Source organism: Strix aluco, chromosome 23 (genome assembly GCF_031877795.1).
Source record: "Strix aluco isolate bStrAlu1 chromosome 23, bStrAlu1.hap1, whole genome shotgun sequence".
In the NCBI taxonomy this organism is placed as follows: Eukaryota; Metazoa; Chordata; class Aves; order Strigiformes; family Strigidae; genus Strix; species Strix aluco.
In genome coordinates, this window is record NC_133953.1 from 6506223 (window position 1) to 6526227 (window position 20005).

At 41.9% G+C, this 20005-nt stretch overlaps 1 protein-coding gene across 2 annotated transcripts in view; it reads left to right on the forward strand.

The window, feature by feature from the left end:
• The first annotated feature begins 6073 nt into the window (after positions 1 to 6073).
• The window catches only part of ARHGAP32 (Rho GTPase activating protein 32), a 263491-nt gene continuing 249559 nt past the window's right edge, over positions 6074 to 20005 (forward strand). For both annotated transcript variants that reach the window (XM_074848691.1, XM_074848692.1), the window contains exon 1: positions 6074 to 6269. The gene's annotated coding sequence lies outside the window, so the exon portion shown is untranslated. The remainder of the gene's footprint in view (positions 6270 to 20005) is intronic.

The following is a 20005-nucleotide window of genomic DNA, read 5'->3' on the forward strand; positions in this document are numbered from 1 at the left end:
AATATACAAATTATTACACAACATAATTTACATTAGATATGACGGGGAGCAGCACTAAATCAGTCCCTGTGAAAACAAGGCAGGAGCTGGTCTACCCTGCACGTCTGATCTCCGTCAGACAGTATCTCAGATACTCTTTCCCAGCTAAGGAACAGTGCTGGGTTCCAGGACACTGCCGGATTTCCCTCACCCCAGTATCTTTACTCACTCATTGGTGTGCTACGCTGTTTTAAGTTCATATTCTTTCTCAGCTCTTTCCTCACGGGGTGGGTATAATGCTAGCATGTCCTAACTCACACCAACTGCCCAAATCCAGGGTCATTTCTCCATAGGAAAAATATCAAAGCGTCAAGTTATTAAACAGAGATCATGAGAGCTTGCTTAGTAAGCCACAGAAGTGCACAGTAAACGCACAGTAAACGCACAAAAAGGCTATTCAGTCTTGCAGGGCTTCTGCTTACATGTTTTATTAGCTCATCTCAATCTCTGGACTCATTTCCAGAGCAAGCTGAGGCAGTTCTCCACCCACGCCAGTGCCCATAGCTACTTGGAAAACTAATGGTGCAATGCCCGTCCGACAGCTGGGGTATCTGTCTCGGATTATACCAAAATATCGCAAGTCTGTGAACTTCAAGAAAATTGGGCTCAAGCGGTCTAAAGAGAGAAATTGTGTGTACAGGCAAGCAGTTGCAACACAGTCCCACCTCCCTTCTCACCAAGGTCACAGCAGCTGGAATGCACTTGCCTGAAGTTTGCTCTCACAGAGGAACAGCCATGTGATTGACCAAAATAGTCACTTGATTTCATAAATGCTTCATGGCAGTACAGCTCCAGGAACATTTATAAGAGAAGGATTAAAGAGCAAGCAGTCAAAAGAGCTATTTTACTCTATCCCAAGCACAGCATCACATTTGCATGCAAGGAGAAATAAGCCAAATAACTGGAAGAATTCCACTCAGCAGCCTGTGTACTCATCTGGGCAGGTTTGACCATCAAAGAGACAGGCTGGAATAGAAAGTTATATTGAACTTTACATATGCATAGTCCCAGAGACTATGTGTGTACACTAAGAATATTTTAAAAATGGATTTATTCAGTTACACTTCTGATCTTCCTCATTGCCTCGTATAACCAAACACAATGTTCTTCACAAGGGTGACAGAATGGTAATTTTTTAAAGGGTGGAAAAATGACCAATTCTTTGGGTAAAGGCTACAGAATATTGCAAATTTATACTGTTGTTCACAAACATTTTGAGCATTCAGTGACTATTTCGGTCAAATCATTTCACAGGATGGTAATTTTTTTGCTAAACAGTCTAAATATATGGTTCATTAAAAATCTGATCTCAGTTATTCTGAATGCATATCTTTGTGAGTCTAGAATTCACTTGGATTTATAGTGTTGTACAGAAATGTGCCCAACTAAAGGATCTGTATCAACTATACTTTGGTATTTGGGGGTTGTTTCACCTTGGGGATAGTGGGATTCATCCCCACCAAAACTTTTTAACCCTCAGAAAAATCTTCAAGTCACTTACCTCTGCTGCTAACCACGCACAACGCATATGCCAGCGTCACCCCTGGCATGCCCACGCTATTTAGCTATCTTCCTGTTTATCACTCCTACTAGAAAACATCACACAACAGCAACAAGTTGCGGCATCATCAGTGACAACTGCTCAACAGCTAAGGCTCTGTTCCTGGGTGGATGCAGCACAGTAAGCAGCCATGGAGTCACAGAATGGTACCTCTTTCATTTTGTGTACACCACACCCTTTCCTCTTCCAGGGATGAGCAGCTTTAAAACCAGAGGTATGTGTTTGGGTTTGTCCTATGTGAGTCAGGGGGATTCTGATACCTAAAGATACTAAATATAAATAAATAAATATAGCCATAAAATACTGTAGGAAAAAGAAAAAAATCTCCTATCTCTGATGAATAGGAGCCAGGATGCCTGAATACAAAACATTCGGGACCAGAGCACAGCATGTCACAGAGTGACCAGTTGAGCAATCAGCCAGACGGAGTCAATATATCTATTGCCAGGAAATGATATATTTATTCCCTGAAAACATGAGTAGAAATATTGGTAAGGACGGAGTCTTTGCCTCTCCCCCCCTCAGAGTCCTCTCAAACATGCCAAGTTTGCTACTGAAGTTATTTGGATGAAGTCTCTTGCTCTTATCAGTAACATCTACTTTTGGGAAAAAAGCCTGGCTTCAACTGTCAATAGCAATGTCCCTGTTGGCTTCAACAGAGGCAAGATTTCACGCTTGGTATCTCAATCCTAAGTGAATTACAAGCTCTACCAACTGAAATGAAGATTAGCTTAAAACTGAAGTTAATGAAACTAGACGCATTTTTATGCTGATGCTTTTTTCCTGATGGCAAAACACTTGCTGGTTTAGCTTCGTAAGAATGCTGATAAATTAGATTCTGTAGTAATTATCCAGAAGCTCCAGTCCAAATTCAGAATCCCTACATAACAAACTCTCTAAACTTACAATAGTGACCTGTCTGCCTCCCCCAACACAGAAAGGATTCGCCTTTCTTCCTGGGTTAGATACATCCAGGAGACTTATTCTATAAATGGTGGCAAGAACTGCCTCACTCACCTCCCAAATCTGGCATGAGGCATGGCTAATGCTGGTGACGTGCCCTGAAATACTGGGAGGAAAGGTGCTACAGAAATGCAAAGCAGCTCTCAGAACAGAAATACATTGTCTCTCACTCTTCCTTTCCCCCACCTTTTTTGCTTTCACACTTCTTTGTTGTGGTCCCAGTTTATTTTGTAAATAGAGTCTAGTACTGTTTGGCAATGGCATCAGCATCTTCTCAAAACAAACACATAAAGCTCAGAAGAAATCTCCAAATGCAACTGTCTTAAATGTTTATAATTTCATTCCAAGAAAAATATTTAAGAGAAGCAGAACATGAAGTAAAGGAAGGAAAGATACAGTGTTATCTCACATAAACATCTTCTCAAAGCACAGCCAGACCAGCTGATACAAAACAAAACAAAACTTTGAAGCAGCTATCAACATAGCTGCTCTCTGCAGCTTCTCTCAGCAGAGGCATCTTTCCATGGACATTCCTGGACAAAAAAGCCCCCTAAAACCTCAAAAATTCTAAGCCAGGAAAAATCCCCTTCTTCAATCTCCCTAATCTTGTACCTCAGTGGAAAAAAACAGTACATATGTACCAAGTCATGTGGTTCTAAAAAAGTCCTCACTTGGGAGAAAAAAATTCGTACTCTTGATAACAAATAAATATGCACCAGTTTTTAAAAGCTGAAACAAAAAAATTGGACCTGGAAGAACTGACACCTGGCCATATTCCTCCCTCTCACCCTTTGGGTATGTTTTTTTTTCCTGAAAGCACAGGCTAACTTGCTGACGAGGTGATCAGGGCCCAGCGACCTTCAGATCCGACATGAAAAGGGCAGACAAGCCCTGTGGACACACAGCAGCAAGCTATAACTGGCAAGGGCTGAAGCAATTCAGCTCAGTCCTTTCCTGTTTGGGGGAGCTGGACACAGGGGCTCTGTACTTTTCATTCAGATTGAAGCATTTCCTGCCACCGTGAAGAGCCATTAAAGTTTTCCAGAAAATTAGCAAGACCAAGGACTGATGAACAAGAAAAGGAGAGAAAGTTTGAGATGGGAAAACATTCTCCCTTTATTATTTTTTTTTTAAAGCAAAGATGTCCAGACAAAAAGTAAAGGCAGTGAACTTCAAATCACAAGCCACAAGCTTGGTGGGAGGCAGTTAAAGGGGAAATGCAGCAGGGATCCTCAGCACTGAGTCAAGACCTTTCTTTGATCTTCAGTTTTCTCAAGCTGCATTCTCATATCCAGCCCACCATTTGTTTTTAGTTAGACATAATGAAAAATACTCTGCTTGGGAAGAGCAACAAACAAGCCTTGCAAAAATCACACAGCGACAGCCAGTCAAAATAAGGAAGAATTAAAACCGCAAAAGAGATGGTGGCATCTAATAAAGTAGGAAAGGCTCAACTACTTGGGGATGCTCCGGGTATCTTTCATCCAGGAATTTCAAAGTCACTCATATCAGTGATGGATAGATAGGAATCACCTACTCACACATTACTACATTTGCAATCTCATATATGGAACCAACAAACCCGCTTCCAGTGCCCCAAGGTTTTATGAGCAGTGAGCCATGTGGGTACAGTCCTGGCTCATCCCAATTAACTTGTCAGGTTTGACAGGATCAGGTTGTAGGTTGTAGCACAATAAATCACATGATTTTGCCTTGTCATCATTGCAATTTTACGTATTTTCTGCATTCTCTTTTGTTTATTAGCCCACATGATTACACTCTTCCCCATTTTAGGGGATGCTGCGCAACACCTTCCTGATTTGCTGTCACCTTACACATGGAGCTCAAACCCCACCAATGTTCTTAACTCCAGTTTTGTTTGTTGGCATCTGGCACAGCATATGCTGACACGAAGCAGTTCACATGTCTCCGAGCTATTGTTCCAGACTCTGCACATTTACAGTTATCATCAGTTACTCACAACAGGCTTTGAAAATTTTCGTCACAACAACTAAAAATTCTTCAAATCTTTTAAATTAAAGCTCACAACTCGGAACTTCTGCACGCTTATGGCTTGCTTTTCTTAAGTCGCCCAATACATTAGCAAACAGTGGTATCATTTATCCAAACACTCTGGATAGCTGGTATCACCATAGTAGTCTTGGTGTAGATTACATACTATATTTACAGCGTTTCACAGATGGAAGTGAAAACCAAAAAGCATCAAATCCAGCTTGTGGAATAGTTTCAGCTCTGCCTCTCATGTGAAACATTTCTGAAAGCGTATCAAGTGGGCCACTTCATATTTGCTTTTGCAATGCAAATGTAGCTGTCTCCCTGTGGTTAGGACCAAGTACATACCACTGCTCTCACGTGAACTGCCAGGTGCAGGGCAACACGTATGATCCCCAGCCCAGCTCTGCATTACTCACACTGTGCCTCTGGGCCCAGGCCAAAGGCGGAGAGCGCTCGCAGAGTAACTGCTTTGCAATGCCACTACTGAAGGAATAAATATACAGCAGCAATCAGATTTTTAACCTCTGCGGTCACCAAATGGCGTAATTATCATGAAGGGTTCTCCACATTGCCTACTGCCAGCAAAATCAAGTCATGTGTTTCTGAAAATGCTAATGATACAATAAAGCATCTATAAAGCACATAAAATAGTTGGGGTTAGCTACTGAAACACAACACAGGGGGAATGTCTCTATCAAAAATACGCTCTGCTGAAGCGTTGCAGGTCCTTTCACTCAACCAGGCACCTCACTCATCGGGAGGAAGGAGTTTGTGGTTAACACTTAAACCTCGCTTAAGAGTTTGAATGAACTTTGATAAAACAACACTATCTCAAGACTAGGTTTAATACATTTGAAGCTTAACCAGAGGGGAAAGCTTGGTATTGTGAACAGGGTCTGTCCACAGGTAAGAAAGTCCTGTGTCTGAGGTAAAGCGCTTTCTTGATCTTGCACTGACACAGCGGCGGGAGGGCCCTGGTGCAGGCAGGCACCTGATTTACATCCCTCCTGGCTGGCACCCATCCCTCAGAGAGGGAGCATGTTAAAAAAACCCAAAACAAAACCAAAAACCAACCAGCAAACAAACTTCGTGACCTCTTTGGCAAGATTTCGAGCACTCTCCCTCCAAAGGGCAGGAGCAACCGCAGCCAAAACGCCAGCACAGCCAGAGGCCACCGCACACCCCATCCCGCCTCCTGCTGCCTCTGTGGGGGCAGCCCGGCCCCCCCGAACCCCACTTCTCACAGGAGCCCCCCTCGCCACGCCTGACCCCAACCCTCAGGCGTTTCCCCCTCACAGAACCCTCTCACCAGGCCTGGCCATTACCACCAGCCCAGGTGCGGCCACCCGGAGCCGCCGCCCCCTCCATCCTCCGGCCCCGCGGCGACCCCCCGGCCGCTGCCGCCCACCTCCCCCCCCGCCGCGGCCCGCCCTACCCCGGCGTCGGGGCGGAGCTCAGCGGCCGGCGGCAACGCGCATGGGCGCCGGAGCCTTTCTCTGAGCCGGGGAGCGTGTGTGTGTGAGTGAGGGGGGCGTGTGCCGGACGCGGTTCCCTCTCACCCGGCGGCGGGGCCCTTCCCCGCGGCTCCTTCCCCGTCGTCTCCCTCACCTGCGGCGGCCATGTCGGTGGGACGCGGCTGGTAGGCGGTGGCGGGAGCGCCCGGGCTCGGCCCCCGCTGTGGCGGAGCGAGGTGAGTGTGGGGAGGGGAAGGGCTGAGGGAGGGGGGGAAAGGTTTCGGGGTGTGTGGTGGGGGACATGGGGGTGTCGTGTCGCGATAGCGCCCTGCAAGTCGCGAAGGCGGCGCCGGGAGTGGGTGAGGGGAGGGGGCGCGCGCGGCAGCCTGGCGGCCGTTACCGCCAGCGGCCGGTTGCCTCGGGCGACTTTCAGCCCGGCCGTGAGGGGGGGGGAGGAGAAAATAAACAAATAAAAGAAGCCGGGGCTCGCTCGTGGTGGTTTTTTTGTTTGTTTGTTTGTTTTGTGTGTCGTCACCGACACCCCCCGTCACCGACCCCCGACCCCCCCCCCCCGCCGCTTTTCAGTCGCCGTCCTCCAGGAAAGGTCTCTGAGGTTGGATCAATTCGCCCACCGCTAAGAAATAATTTATTGGGAAAGAACTGGGGATTTCAGCCCACCTGTGCCATTCCCCAGCTTTTCAGGCGTGGGGGAAGCCTGGGGTTGCGCTGCCCGGCTGGAGCGCAGCTGCCGTCCGGCTTTGTGCTTGGCCCTCTCCTCCATTGTGCGGGCTGGCCTTTGTGGGGTTGGGGACGGGGCTGTTTAATGCCGAATTTAGACCTTTTTAGGTGTCGTGAACGTCCGTGGGTCAGCGTGGGTCATCGAGGGGACATCTGTGTGCTGGGGGGCGGTGGGAGATGGAGGAGCGCCCAACGGGCGTTTCGTGTGTGTGCGTGCAGGTGGTTTTATCTGGAAGAGCTTGATGAGCTTTCCCACCAACTGCAAGGGGGAGGTGAGCAAAGGGTAGCGGTGCCGTGTCCCCTAAGGGAGATCCATGACACGTTTGGACTCTGAGCGAGCAATGGCTTCAACTTGAGAAGAAGGTAAATAGCCTTTGAAACTTGAACGCGTGTACCGGCGTACAACTACAGTTTGCCTTTTGCAAACTGCATCCCGTCGCCCTCTCTCCTGAGAACCTGGCTGGCGTCGCAGACCGCTGCTCCAGACCAGACTGATGGCTGTTGAATTGTAAGAAGGTGATGGGAACGAGTCGTTTTATGCTACACCTCTCTACTTTCCACACGAGATAGTCCAAAAAACAGCACTTTGGACAGAGGCTTGGACAGCCTCCGCTGGGTGGGCGTCCAGTTTGTTGTGTTGGTTGATGCTGTCATTGGTAAGAATGGAATTCAGAGAAATAGGTGAAAAGGCAAGAAGGTGGAAGCTTAAAATATGCTATTTCATTTCAAGAAAGAGTTATAACCCTGAAGTGTGTTATCCAAAAGTGACTAGACACTCCTCCTTGCTATGGAGCAGAATGAGTAAGTTTCCAAGACTCTTAAAAGAATATGTTTCAAGTGTTTGCTGTTTGAGCATGGGACAGGTACCATTTTCTATGTCAAATGGGCTTCCCCCATACCTGAAAAGCTCAGGAATGTCCGACACATGCTTATTTAGAACCCTGTAATTGCTTTCCCACTGCACAGATGTCTTTTCATTCCAGTTTTTCAAAATTAGGTTAGCCTTGAGTGAACAATTTATTTTGACTGGTAAGTAAAATATTACGTATCTGTCATGATAAAAGAGCAAGCAAATAGTTCTTGTGCTTGGACTGATTTGTTCTCATGGAACTTATCGGAGGTTGCTTGTGCCGTACCAGGGTGTGTTCCCTTGTATAGCTGATGGTTTTATAATGTTTGAACGTACCGGAGCCATCTGGAAGAATCAAAAATTTGTTCCTCTGAGGAATATATATATATACACACACATATATAGCGATTGAGATGATAAAGGGGGGAAAAATGGGGTGAGTCTGGCAATATGCGTTTTGTAAAACCTATTATTTGGGGAAAGAACAGAACTGAGAGGGTTAATGTGGTATTAACACTGTGCATAATGTACAGAAATATTAGTCCGTTGCCAGAAGCAAATTCAGCTTGTGGTCTCAACCTGGCATTTGTTTGTTTATATTTGTCAAGTCTTTTAAGAAACAAAGAGCATCTGAGGCAGGTCAGCAGAACTGGCATTAGGAAATCGGTTTAGTTTTTAGATTTTTATGAACTATCATTAGAAAATAGTTTTACTTTTTAGATTTTATGTATGGTTTGTAGCTGGATGTTGCAGGTTTTTTGTGATGTGAAACATCGGTATCCCAGTTCTCAATAGTCTCTTTTTCTGTAATGCAAAGTGAGGGAAACGGTGATGTCATTGAATTTAAGGGGGAAGGATTGCAGTAGTGACTTACTAGCTGGGGAGAAAGATCCCAGAGGGAGTGGAGGAAATCTAACAGAAAGGGGAATAGTGCTACTTTAGCCATTTTCCCCTGGGCTTCTGTTTCTTTTGTGAACTTCTGAAAAGGAAATGTCATTTTGCAGTTTGAATGCATTGTTTTGCATGAAGTGTCAGACCACATTATGGGGATGATTCCAGTCAACTTCCCTCATTTCAAAACAAACACGTCAAACACTGTAATGTGTTTACACAAAAATTCAGTGTGTTTTGCAGGAACCCAATATACATATTTCCAAAAATAAATGATGTTTTTTGTACTTTATTATGGCTAGGAGAGAAAAATTGGAATGGGTTCCTTTTGGCCTTTGTGTCCTTCTCTCCACAAGTAAGAGGAAGATGTTGGCCTTCTCATGAACTGGGGGATTATTTTCATTTGCACTTCCTCTCAAAATATCTGTGTAATAGTTACTATCTGATTCTAGTGGCTGTGAGCATGGCAAGAGCTATGGTCTCACACTTCTTGGCTCGATACTATTTTGGCTGATTCCACCGTAAGGGAAGAAGGTATCGAGAGATGTAGGTAAATTTGTAAATTTGACTTGCGCAAACCTGGACTAATTGCTCTTGCGGGACCGTAAGTTTGGGTGGCTTCTGTCAGGTGTATCGTGTGCACGTGTGGGGCCGGTTCCCGCTCGCAGCTGTGCTCTTGAACTGCAGCTCCCGGGTCTGGTTTCAGGGCTGCAGCAGCATCTGGTACCAGCAGAGCCGATGAGCTTGCTGATCAGGGGATTTTGTGATGAATGTGGTAGGTCCGAGGCAAGAAGGGTCCTGACAGACCCCTTCTCCTCCACCAGACTTTGAACTTGAAGGTGAACGCATGTGATGTCTGTGCCTGCAACACTGGAAGTTGTTCAGATTCGCTGTTTGGGTCTGGTGGCTGCCCTCGGGATGTCTGATACCATAATATGAAAGAAACAAATTGTTTATCAACTTTTAAAGTCCACAACTCTTTTTCTTGGAAAAAGAAGTCAGTTTGGTATCTGGGGTGAAGCAGGTCAACAAGTCTGGTCAGTCGGAGCATGTGGATTTTCACAGTGATTTCTATTCTTATGCTAATCCTTTGAACAGGCTGGCTGTGCACTGTTAGCCAATGTGAGAGAAGGGATGTGCATACTGAGGACGCTGAAGGGAAGCCATTTTTTGTAGTTATTGTGATGCAGATTAGGTCTTCCAGCCAACCAGAATTTGGAGAATCACATAACCCGAGGATATAATGCTGCGGGTCAGCAGTCATTTAGCAGTTCTGAGCCGTTTTGGTTGAAACTGTTTCTTTCCAGTATTAATTTTGTCATTTTTTTTTTTGTTCGGTTGGCTTTCTGTTTTTTTTTTTTTTTTTTTAATCCAAGTTATAGCTGAAAACAAATTGTTAGCTTTGGTGCTGAACAATTAAAACTGGAAAACTGAAATTTTCAATTTTTAATTATTGTGTTGGGTAAAAAGTGTAGGAAGGCAAAGCTGTCACTCCGTTGATACAGCTATGAGCTGCTCATTTGAATCCTACTTCTACTTCTGCTGGTGACTGGCTGTGTTTCTCCCACACCGTTTTCTGCGTTGCCTCAATTTCTGCTGTGTAAAAGACTTCAGATATATAGATTGTTGAGTAGTCTGTGCGTATGTTCCTAGGGGGGTGTGTGCCAGTTGCAACCAGGTAAAATGTGTAAATCTTACTCAGAAGAGTTCATTTGTTTGCTGAATATTTGTTTCCTAGAGATTTAGAAATAGGAAGTAATGAAGCAATGGAAAAGTCTGAAAGAAATGCTCCAAGTTAGTATTTTGTTGCATGTTATACATGTTGCAACTGTGTGTGGTTTTCCTCCTGTAAAGATTCCAGCTAACATCCACGGGGGCTTCTGCAATATAAATTACTAAGCTGAGGCTGTCGTTAAGCACGTTAAGAAGCCTCCGCGTGTTTTATTTAAGTGGGGTGTTGTGTTGCTGTAGCCTGTATACACTTGAGGAGATCAGCTTACCATATATGTGTGTATGTAACGTTAGCTTCTTTGCAAGTGTGTGAAATAATTAAAAACTGCCCTTTAAAGTATTTAGTAAATTGGATTTGTTTTACCAGCAGTGGGACAGGAAGTTAATCGTGTTTAAGCTGATGTTGACTTTTCCAATCTGATTTTCCCTGGGAAGAAACTTTATTACCTAGTTGTTAAATGCACAGTTAATTAGCTGCTGATTGTTTAAGTTGATAAACCAATGCTACCAGGTTTACTGTAATCAATTTGGTAAATGTGCTATGTATATGCTTCCTTATGTTATTGTCTTGCTTTTTGATTAAACCCAATATTAACTATCATCATACTAACGATTTTAATATATTTAGATGGTATTGTCAAGTGATGATTATGACATTTAACTGTTGTTATTCACTGGCTGTTCTTAGTTATACACGTGTAGTTCTGGAGCTCGTAGTGTCATCTATGAATAACAGAGGAGAATATGGCTCAGCAGCTCCTGTCTTTTAACCCATCATTTAGAAAACAAAATACCCCCAAATCTCCACTTTTAAAAATCGTTGGTTTAAGATGCTATATTTTCTTTTGGTCTTGTTTCTGTAGCTAAGTTGCAACATTCTGAGCATGTCCTGTTGATGTGGCTTGAAGTCACTAGTTGAAGCAACAGTTCATCATGAACTACTGATCAACGCATCCTTATCCTCTTGTCATCTCGGTTGCTTTTGCTGATGAAGAAGCTGCAATTGCTGCCCCTTCATCCCCTTCCTGGTGTGCCCAGTGCTTTTGCCTGCCCACATTTCAGCCTTTAATGTTTGTGGGTGGAAAGCATTGATTTAGTGTATCCATTATAACTCTTTAAGAATTGGAGAAAATGGGAGTTTTTCCCATTTCCGCCATGAATTCATTAAACCAGGACCACAAGAAGTTTGGGGCCTGGCTTCCCATGGATTTCAGGGTAAAATTAAATGCTTAAATATGCCTGAGATTATTTGTTGGATGGAGGGACACTTGGTCAACTGCAGCCTGAGTTATAGCCTTAGATCTCCTGGTAGTGGATCTGTAAGTTACGGGTCACACAATGCACAGCACTGTTCTTAGATGAACTCACTGTGACAGTTCAAATTTAGCTTGTGGGTGTTAGTTTACTTTTTTAAGCAGGCTTTATGGTAGTTGAACAAGTTGTCAGTCCTGTGTTACTTTTAATTTGGTCTTGCTCCATCTTTTCTATCTTAGAGAAAGCATAAAGTCATAATATTTTACAGCAGGTGAATATTTTTTACAGCAGAATTTTTCTCATGTGACATCACGTGCTGTGATTCAAACCTGTGTCAGTGGGTAGTTCAGGAGTGCATACATGGACATAGTAGCGGTCCTGCAGCCATGGCCTCAGAATCCAGTTGTAGAGAAGGATGATGGTGATTTAATTACTACTGGTAAGTTGCTTTTAAGATACAAGGATGAAAGGTGGTATTCTAAAAGCTTTGTCATCACTTACTGGCAGATTGAGGTAAGCAGTTTTGCTAAAAATAACTGATGGCGAGGTGTTAGGTTCTTATAAGGGGTTTGAAAATTCTTGCTTCTTAACAAAACAAAATACACAGAGGATTAAACATGGTTTATCTGAAATATATTTATCACTGACTAAACAAATGCCTATTAAAATGTTGAAGTTCAGTTGTTTTTTTGATTTCAGTAACAATCTTTCCTGGCATTTGGGAGGGGAAATTTTTGGTCTTGATACTCAGAATGCTCAAGGTACATGTGAATACTCTGAGGGAAAAGAAAAGTTACAGTGCTTGCTGTTTTGAAAGCAGTTTGATATTTTTTCTGGTGCCAGTGTAAAAGAAAGTTTTCCAAACCCAAATGTTACAATTTGGACATATTCTTACTGACTTCACTAGGGATGTAAGCGTGGCTATTGCAAACAAGAATGTAGCTGGACAACCCTTGTTGGGGCATAATTTTAATTGTTGCAGGAGCATTTGAATACTTGCTGGGATTTACCCTTTTACTCCTGGTTATGATTCATGAATGTCTTCATTAGATTTCATACTAGCCAGCCTGTGATGCTGATATCTTTTGTGTTGGGTGTTTTACAAGAAACATCTCTGGAGAGTGAGCTCCCACCTGCTAGGAACAATCAGTCTTTTAAAAGGGTAATTTCAGTATTTCTTAAAATTTATTTTTAATTCAAAAAGCCTGTTATCCTGCTCAATAATGCACCTTGTTTGTTTTTTCCCCCAAGTTTATGTAGCAGCTGATATAACCTGATAGAGTCTTTGCAAATTTTATCAACAATTTCCATATCATCTTTTCATTGAATGTGAATATACTTCAGTAGGTGCCTTCCACAGCTTCCCCTTATGATCATCATCTCATCCCTTATGCTCTGTCTGGGATATAAACAATAAAAATTGATGTTTGGGTATCATTGTTTGTGTCCAGTGCACATATATGTGTGTGTTATTTAAAAAATTGCTGACAGATACCACTTCTGCACTAAAATGTAAGCGTGCAGAATTTCTTTATAAAACTCACAAATGAATGAGCAATAGCTATAAATATTCAGATAAAACAAAAAAATTTCTGTGATACAATCTGTAAATCAAGTGTGTCGATTCTTCCTTGCTTTTCTGTATATGCAGAAGTGTAATGTGTTTGCTGGCGGTTGATTCAATAAGCAGTAGTTGCTTTTTATTTCAGAAAAAGTTCTGATAATTTATTCTTGGAAGTGTAAATGAGATTCCATAGTCCTTCAGTTGAATGATGCACAAGGCAAGCTTCAGATGTGAAGTTCAATCATTGGTAACTGCTGCAGCTTATTTCATTGAAGAAACAGGAACAAAAGTTTGTTTGTAACGACTCTGGAACCGAGAACAAAGGCTGCTGAGACCTTTGAACCTTTGTGGCTGTGCATCTGAAGGAAGAATTGTTCAAGAATGGGAAAAACTGCCAGAAGACCAGAGATCTACTTTTCCCTACATCCTTCTACAGCAGTGTTCAATGATCACATTTAAAGCAAAAAAAAAAAAAAAAGTTAGCTAATTGGAAGACTTTCTTACTTGTTCTTCCCACCAAGCTCTGATTTGATAATCAAGTATGCAGGAATGGTTATTCTATCACCTTTTTTTTTTCACTGAAGCAAGCTTTAAACAAATGATTGTCTATGCTTTTTTTTTTTTTAAGAAATCTTAATGATTGATTGCATCCTTAAACATTTTGTTCTCGCTCAAATGTTCTGCGCAAATAATTCTGGCCTATGAAGCGATTTGTTTCCCCTGCTTCATGGTGGCATTCTAATTTCACAATTATTTTTCATTATGCGATATCTGACTCCTCAAGGAAGATGGGAAGGAATAGTCAGCGTTCTGAAGAAATTGTGACTTCTCTGCAAAATGTGTTGACTGGCACGTTGAGGGTTACAGTCTCCAGTGGGTTGTCCAGCATGAAGGTTCTGCTTCAGGCAGTGATTTGTGCCCTATGGTGAATTTTGCAAGGCTTAAAGATAGGTTGAGCTGTACTGGAAGAACATATTCCCTAAATCGCTTCATGCAGAGGGAGAGAAACAACAGTATTGAGTTTTTATTGTTTTTCTTTGAGTAGTGAACATAACACACCAGCTGGAAAAAACACGGTTGTTCATTTATATTTCTCAGCCTGTACATGCAGCTCATAAGTGTGCTCTGGCATGGATGTGATGTTCATGTCTGTCCTTCTTTCTCTTGCTGAAGAAATACTCAGTGCTGCTCTGGAATGTTTTGGACAGAAGGGAAAGTCTGGAGTTGCCCTGCACAGTCTCTCAGGAATTGAATCGGGTCTGCCCTGCAACCCGCGACTCGTAGGAAAGCTGGCAGGGGCCAGGAGGAGATCAGCACCACCGAAGTGGAGGCGCAGGATGAGCTCTGGCATCTGGTGGTGCTCTCTCTGCCTGGCTTCCCTCGGTCGCCATCAGACTCTCTGCAGCACTCAGCAGGGGAGCGATGTTCAGCCAGCCTGGCCTGCAGAGCATTGCTTGGGCTCTTCTCTGGGTCCCTGGTCCCCAGGAAAGTCCAGAAAGAGTTGGAAAAGCTCTGGATACCACGAAGAAGAGTAGCAATCAGGCATGATTTAGTTAAATATTTCAGTCAGTGATTCCTCTTGCTGCTAGAGAGGAGAAAATCCACTTCTTCCTTAGTGTTACGTTGTTAGGAGCCTTCAGTCCTGTTTTTCCCCTTTTCTTCTTTATCCCAAGGGGTGCGTGCACGATGGGGTGGCAGTCGGGGTGAAGTTTATATCAATTTTCATGTTGTATTTTCAGCCTGTCTTTTCAGCTGTCCCCAACGACAGCGTATCTCAAAACTCTTCTCTTGCTGCTTAAAACTGTTGTCCTCTTTCTAACCTTTGGCTCTAGTTTCTATGAAATTAGGCTGGGCTGTAGGGAAATTCAGCTTTCTGTCTTCCAGGCAGTATGTAAACCTGTCCCCCAGGAGTATGGGAAAACTGTATGGTGGTTGTCCTTGTATCTTTGAAGTTCTTTCCAGTATTCTAGTTGGTTGTCACTGGGCTTTTTGTTTCCTCCTCTGTTAAGATGTGCAGCAGCTTGAAATACACAAGTAACCTATCATATTTTTTTTAAAGATTTCACTACAGGGAGTATTCTTTACCTAATACTTTCAGTCATCCCTATGCAGAGCAGTTGCAAACTGCATAAGGAAGCCAATACATCCTTGGCTATTCAGTTATGTAGCCATATTGTATTAATTTAGGAAGAATTTTGCTGTCTAGAGTACAATTTAGTAGCTTTCTGAACATTTTCACCTAGATTACAAGAAAACTTGATCGCATCATTTGCTACAGGTACCCCTTGCATTTCCTGTTTGTCAAATGCCAAGTTTAAATATTAAACTGCAGTTAAATTCTAAGATTAAAATTGGAAATGAAAACATATAGATCAGTGTTTTAGAAAACTTAATTTGTCAGTTCTTATCGCTAGAAAACGTGTGTGGAGGAGGGATGCCATATGGCTGCTAAATATAACACAACTTTCTCCTGAAAGCAGTCGAAAAAGTACAGAAGTTCACAATCTGGTATCTGTGATTTTAATAAGAATGTGCTGTGGATTTTAAGAATCTTATGAGTGCAAACTAAGGTAATGGGAATAGAGCCAAAAAGTAATCCAATAAAATTTAAGTATTTCCTGTGAAGAGGTGATGTTGGCTGACACACTGGAGAGATGCTCAGCACCTTGCAGATACTGGACCCTTTGCTGGCAATTTCTTTAAAGTGTAAGGGTGGTAGTAGCTGTCCAGGTTATGTCAGTTTTCAGTGCTCCCTACCCTCTAGGTCCAACAGCTTGTATTCTTGTTTTCTTTAAATATTTGCACTGTTATGTCCTGATGCTGGAGAACTTGGATCTCCTGCTGTGGCTGTTGAATAAGATCAGGAAAACATGGTTGCGGTGGCAAGATTTGAGAGTAGTTATTCTGGATTTTTAATTTTTTTTTTTTTTTAAATTTTCGTTAATACTACTCACCTTTCATGTTTTTGTGGAGATGCTGCCAAAATACAGATGATTCCGTGTTTTAAGAATACAAATGTAATTGAGATATGATAGCATTGCTAGTAAATGATTTAGAAGTCGTAAGTGTGTATGCATTTGAAGGGAGTGAAAATTAGCAATACGCTACGCACCGTAGTATTTCTACATAGATTTCATTAGTGGACATTTTTGTGAAATACTTTGATGTGTAGATTAGTCATTTTTTGATGGGAAAGCCTGTGAAGAAAACAGAGCTCCAAAATAATTGTGATTACCCCTGCCCCTAAAAAAGAAATATTACCCACCATGCCATGTTGTCAGTCTCTCTCTTTTTGAATGAAAACATCCAAAATAAGTATTGAATTTCTGATTTAGCAAAGCACTTTAGAATATGTCTAATGTTAGCATGTGAGTAATCATAGGGCTCTGTATAGGATAAAAGGCATTGCTGAACTGAGGCAGAAATATCTGATAGGAAAAGCTTATCCTGGAAGAGAATCAGAAGAGAAACTATATTGGTTACATTCCTTAAGGCCTTCAAAATATTTCAAAGGGATGAGTATAGATTTACTGATGGGGTTTTGGTGACTAAAAATGCAGTTATGCAAATCACAGCTTGTTGGGGCAGGGAGAATTAATTTATGCACTTGAGCACATGTGCTCTTTCACTGTTTTCTCTATGAAGTTGAATTATAGACAACAAGAATGCACTTTGTTGTTCTTTAATAATAAATAACAGCATAGCAGTTTTGATCTTCAAAGCACTTCTCAGACCTTAATTAATCTTCATAATAGTCCTTCGAGAGACTTAAAAATACTCCCTACCCTTTTGGACAAGGAACTCCTTAACATGGAGATGTTAGAGGATTTGCTAAGGGCCACGTTGTCAGTGATTGCTGGGACAGTTGCTCAGAAATTGCTGGCACTGGGTGCTTTGGCTAGTTCTTGAGGAGCTGCTTCTCTCATTTATGTGTTATATATTCAAATTTTTTGAAATTTTAAAGAAATGTAGTTCTGAATTCTTTGTGTAGCTTTTGGATTTCCATCTGAGTGTGAACTTATACATATGCATGTTGGAATTTCCCTTTTGAGTATTCCTGTAGGCACGAAGTGCTAAAGGTTTGAGAGCAGCGTGTGGGAGCAGGTATGCAAAATTGCACTTCGGAAAACCTGGGTCACAACTTCTCCATTACCCAGAACACAAGGATTCTAATGTATAAAAAGATATACAGCTTTAGAGTCTATAGGACACATAATAAATAGATAGAAAGTGTCTCTCAGTCTGCCTTCTCTAATCTTCCTAATTGTTTTTAAGATTTAAAATAAGAAGAGGAGGAATTAACATAGATGCTTGATTTTTTTCAAGGTTTTTCCTAGATAATTGTTGATTTGCATTCTAAAACAGATTTAGGGAGTACATTCCTGTCTGAAAACCTGTAGCCTACATCTGGAGAATAAAATTAAGAATAACATAATAAAACTGAGACTGTTCAAATCATCTGGAGAAACGGTTCAGCAGGAATTATAATCTAAAGGTGGAGACCTCTCTATATAACCCTGTGTGACCAGAGTCTGGAGACCAGCAAAGCTTTGTTAAACGTGCATTTTTCTCACAAACAATAGGAGGGAGTATTCATTCATAAATATAACTGTGTGAACTTGTTACTGCTGAAGATAAAGGACTCGAAATGCTAGGTAGCATGAGAAAGGCACAGATATATTACACCATTCACGTCTGTCTTAGATTCTGACATAACAGACCCAAGGTCAAAATTTTTAACACTTTGTAAACTCGAAATAGTTTCTCATAAACTGGGATGCTTCAAAATAATGAGTAGTCCCTGACTGGTGGTTTTATACTCCAATTTTGGAGTAAGATGTTGAAATTTCTTCAGGAGATTGCCCCAATTTGCATGAGGATTGAACGTGGAGTGAGCTTCCAAAGTAGAAAGTTGACAACCCGTTAAACAGGTTTGAAGAATTCTTCAGTATGAACAGCTAAGTCAGCAGAATCCTTAAGTAATGCCAGAAAACCCTGTTATACTTAACCTGGTGACCTTGTCATCGCAGAAAAACTTGCTGACAACACGATGCTTCCCGCTTTGTTTGGGTGAAGGTCTTTTTGGCATTCCCTGCTGTGGTTTAAGAGCTCCTAATTATTTGATATATGCATTCTGAGGAGGAATCTGTGAAGTGTTTTAAGTTTCTTTTTTTAATTTGTTAGAAATGCAGTGATTTAAGCTGACTCAAGGGTAAATACGAGTGCTGTGATTTGTTTTGAATACAAAATGCAAATAAAATGTCCATCTGGGAAGGCTGTTAAAAGTTTTCAGAGTTCTGAACTATCTAGTCTGGTCTTATTTTCTGAATGCTGTAGAGATTTTTATTAGCAAAATTTTGCAAATAATGCGTTTTCCTACGTTGGGTTTAGGCTTTGTCTTCTGCATTTTTGATACATGAGAGTGGCAAATCTTGGTTTGATAGAGAGCAGAAAATTTCTAATTTAGGCAACTGCAGCCACGTAATCTATACAAATGCATGAAACGTAAAATCTTCTATAGGTCTTCCTTCTATGAATTGTGTTCCTAGGCTTCTGGAAGCTATTCACATGTTCAGAGTGATCAATTTGACATCAGCAAACAAGTCAGAAAATAATTTGTTACTGTGACAATAAGGTAAAGGTATAGGTAATGGAGTACCACGTGATTCTGGACCATCTGTGTCTGGTAACTGATAAGTGAAATCCGATGGGATAAGCTTTCAGAGAGGCAGAGATCTGATGCCCTTCTGAAGACTACACTGCGAAAATGCTCCTGGTTAAAAATAACATTGGGGGCTATGAACTTGAATACCTTCCACAAGTTTTTAAAGCTGTTTTTACAAGTATAGTAGCTTCAGTGAGGTGACAGTAACACACAGGAGTGGTTTGTTGTGGTTTTTTATGCCTGGAATTCATTTCTGGGCCTAAGTGTGTGCATACGCACGTAGTGCTCCTGCATACCCTGCCAAAGGTCTTTTTTTTTTTTTTTCCCTCCTGGAAGGCATTTTTCATGCTGCATCATAGCAAACTTCTTTGAGAGTGGAGAGACTTTGGTATCATCTTAAAATAAAGTAAAATCTCATTCCTGACTAGCATTACGAGCATTTCTGATATTTCACCTACCCATAAGGGCTTTCAGAAATTAAGATGGAGGTATTTGACACGTTAATGCATGGGCATGTATGGATGAGTTAAAAGTATTGGCTTTTAAGTCTTCTAATTCTTGCCTGAAACCTGCTAGCAAGTTGCTAGACGAAGTGCTGTATGAGGGGCTAGACAGTAACTGTGTAAGGAGGAGACATTTGAAAGATCTTGCTGTTATATTTAATTTTCCAAAATAACATGATAGGCAACTTGTTCTCTTCCCAGATGCTGCATATTCTAAATCCGACTAATCTATGTGGTGTTCAAAGGCTAACCCTTCCTTTTGGAACAACAGACCTTGTGAAACACGACAGCGATGCGTGGATTCTTCTAGTTGGCTCCAAAGATCTGAGTTCAGCAAGTCTACCAACTCAATAATTCCCAAGAACTCAGGTTGCTCTTGTCACTTAAGACAGTGGCAGGGGAAAAAAAAAAAAAATCTTTGTTTTTAAGTGGGGGTAGCGTGTGGGTTCAGCAACTGTGCGGTCTTAGCTCTGCATGTGTCAGTGGCACTGGTTTCTGTGCAGAATACATTGCCGCCTTCTAGCCACTGAACTCGTGCATTGTGGGCTGATTTGCCTGATGTTTGGAAGGATTAACGTTTGGACAGCGCGTGAATTTTCTTGTAGCGCTGCTTAAAGTAAGATAGCTCCTATGTGTGTGGGGAAATATGGATTACAAGTAGCTTTAGAGAATGCTTTTTGAAAGACGATTTGTTAAGGTTGTTTGCTGACTGACATATGGTATGACATACGGTGCTATTTACCACCTCGGTGTCTGAACTTACAGGGAAATGATTT